Source organism: Chanodichthys erythropterus, chromosome 22 (assembly GCF_024489055.1).
Source record: "Chanodichthys erythropterus isolate Z2021 chromosome 22, ASM2448905v1, whole genome shotgun sequence".
NCBI lineage: Eukaryota > Metazoa > Chordata > Actinopteri > Cypriniformes > Xenocyprididae > Chanodichthys > Chanodichthys erythropterus.
The window spans coordinates 15105114-15108259 of NC_090242.1; the positions used below are offsets into that span (position 1 = coordinate 15105114).

Here is a 3146-nt window from a genome sequence, read left to right on the forward strand (position 1 = left end):
TACTTGGTATTTATATGCTACTTACCAAAAAAAAAATTCAGAAAACATTTGTTTTGAATGGCTGTCTTTGGGTTTGACGCCATTTTGAATTGAACGCAGATTAAAATGAGGCTGTGAGGAATAGATGAACATAGTCTTTCACGTAATTTTCACAACTCATAACTTTTATAACTGTTTTATGGAGTTTAAGTTTTCTTAGGATAGTTGTTTCGTCAGCTGAACAATCGCGTTGTTGTAAGACAACGAACGCACTGTATCCCTCACAAAAATTAAACATGGCGCTACCCTTACTCAGGTCTATCAATAGGAAAAGATGTTATTTGCAGACCAGAGGAGGCAAAACGGTGATCCCATGAACGCGTTTCCACTTTCCAGCCCTGACCATCAATAATAACCAACTGCAGAACCGCAGAACCATACGTCATGACAGTCTGAGGACGACAGCGCCAGACTAACAGCCTGAGGGCGGAAGTGGGCGGAGTAATAGTCTCACGTTGGATGTGGGCGGAGTTGACGACAAACAAGCAAACAATCATGGCGGAAGAAGCGAACACGGTAAAAAGTTTCTTTGTGTTGTGCTTTTAATCGATCACGTTTATGTGTTGTGTATTTATTCGATCGTTAACACTTAACATGACTCAGATATTTTGTAAATGGGCTTCAAAGTCACTTTATCACGTCTTTTGATATTTTACAAATCGTCTCACGTTGCTTGCGCCCAGGTGAATAAATACTATAGTCATTTATAGTAAATACTATAGTGTTTTTGAACCATACTATAGTACTATAAATACTTGAATTAATTTATTGTGGTAATTCTATAGTTGCTGTGATAATATGGCAGCTATAATAATATAAACAAATTACTTTACCCAATATTGTACTAAGTTTTCTACAATTTTAGGGTATATTATACTACAATATACACTACAGTTTACTGTAGTAAAAACTAAAGTATACTATTTATACTAGTTTATCAGTTCACTATAGTTAATATTATAGTATTATGTAGCATTCATTAGTGTTGTAAATACAGTATGGTTCAAAAACACTATAGTATTTACTATAGTATTTTTTCACCTGGGTGTTTACATATTCATGGTTTGTTATTTTACTTGTTGTTGGTACTGTATTTTATTTAATTGGTTACATTTTACAATACTGATCAGTGTTTTTGTGGATTTTAGAGGCATATTAGTATCGGGAGATGCTCCGCTTTACTTCATTTACAGCGATGCAAAACGTGCTGCAACAACTTCCACTGCCCAGTGCTCTTAAACCGACCAGACGGCACAGGTTGAATGCACAGCTTCAAATTCACTTAAAAAAAACTGTCGTTCATGGAGGTATGAACGTTTCTTTTGTATTCTGAATTTAAAATGTTGTTTTTGCAATGAAGTAAGTAGTAATTTTGACTTTAGAAGAATGAAACTTGTTTCTTTTATGCAATTTTTATGGTTATATATCTAAGTTTTTCTTTGATTTTGCAATGCAGTAAATTGACAAGCAGAATCACCCCAGAACAAGAGAAGCTGATCAAAAACAAGGTTAGTTTTATAAGACTTTCATAAACACATAAGCTACTTATACAGATGGTGTGTTATATCTGTCACATCTTTTCAGGAATAACTTAATAATATTCTATTGTTTTAGAAACAGTTGACCGGCTGTGTGGGATCTTCATGTTAATGGTAAGCAAAAAAAAAAGGAAAAGTTAAAAGTTTTTAAAAATGTATGAACTTCTCTTTTCATTAGAATGAAAAACATATATGAGGGCTTTTCATACTTTAAATAGTTAACCCTGGGTGATTGTTAACCCCAGGTAAACAGAATCCTGGGTTATCTTGATTCACGTTTCACACTGATCATCATTTACCTGAGGTTAACAATTAATCCTGAGTATTCATATGCACTGTACATTACTAAACCCTGGTTAACATCCTTATTTGCAGTGTCAGTGTCACTGATTGGATGAACAAAGCACACAATATGTTTTCATAAATGCTTAGGCATTGCACATCCTCATTACATATAGTCAACTTCCTCATTACATATAGATCAAGTTTATCCTGAATGAACATTTCAGACTATAAAAGAATTAAACAGTATTTTCTGCTCTGCAATTGTTGCATTTTCTGTCAGCATTTTTTTTTTTTTTTTCTTTCCAATGCTGAATTTTCTATTTATATACAATGCACAGTGTTTCTGTGACTGTCAAAAGCATGTAAATATACAAGCAATATGTGGAGCGTTACTTTACCCACGGTTAAAAGTGGTGTTTAGGACGACGATAACCCGGGGTTAAATGTAGCGTGAAAAGCCATGTGAATTGCTTGCCTTTTAAAAAAAAAAAAAAAAAAAATTATACTGAACATAACTGATTAATTTCATTGGTGACAGAGTATGATTTAAGTCTTCAATATATAAACATGAGAAAAACAGAATGTCAAAACTTTATTATACATGCTGTGCTGCATCCTGACTACAACACAAAGTGTTGTTAAATACACTTTTAACATCTCATCCCATTTGTTTATACCCTTCTCTCATGAAGGAACCACGGATCACAGAAGACTTCTGCGCTGCACAACAATCAAAGGTCTTTACGGGTTTAGTGGAAGAGCTGTGCTTTCTGATATTGAAAGAAAAAGACCAGGAACAAGAACTTTCACAGGCTGAAACAGATGATGACAGACAACTGGCCAAAGAGCCTTTAGTGTTTTGCTTTCAAATTAAGGATGATATGGACATTTTACAAAAAAAGTTTATTTTTTTAGATTTAATTTGTCATCATGTACCTGCTGTTCAATCTACACTCAATTTAGTTTGATTTTGTATTTTTTAGAGCAAAGCACAGCTAGTGGCTATATAATGCTTTTGCTCTTACATTTTAGTACATTTTATTAAAATTAAATAAATATCTTTTGTTTTTGGGTTTGATGGATCTGAATGTGTTTAATTCATGCATTCTAGTGTACAACCGTGTAATGCGTATTATATATTATGAAAAACAATGATTCATTCTGAAATGCTTTTTATTTTATTTTATGACAAATTAATAAATGTTTATCGATTTTAGTGTTTAAGCTTTGTTGTGTTCAATTTATATTCAGTTAATCATTTAAGACATAAAACAAATTTATGAA

General features: G+C 32.8%; 1 long non-coding RNA gene across 1 annotated transcript; it reads left to right on the forward strand.

Annotated features, from left to right (window-relative positions):
- The first annotated feature begins 400 nt into the window (after positions 1–400).
- LOC137012987 (uncharacterized) lies at positions 401–2838 on the forward strand. Its single transcript, XR_010893642.1, has 5 exons — positions 401–555; positions 1188–1346; positions 1496–1547; positions 1654–1691; positions 2555–2838. It is a non-coding gene; the product is annotated as an uncharacterized lncRNA (long non-coding RNA).
- Positions 2839–3146: the final 308 nt, after the last annotated feature.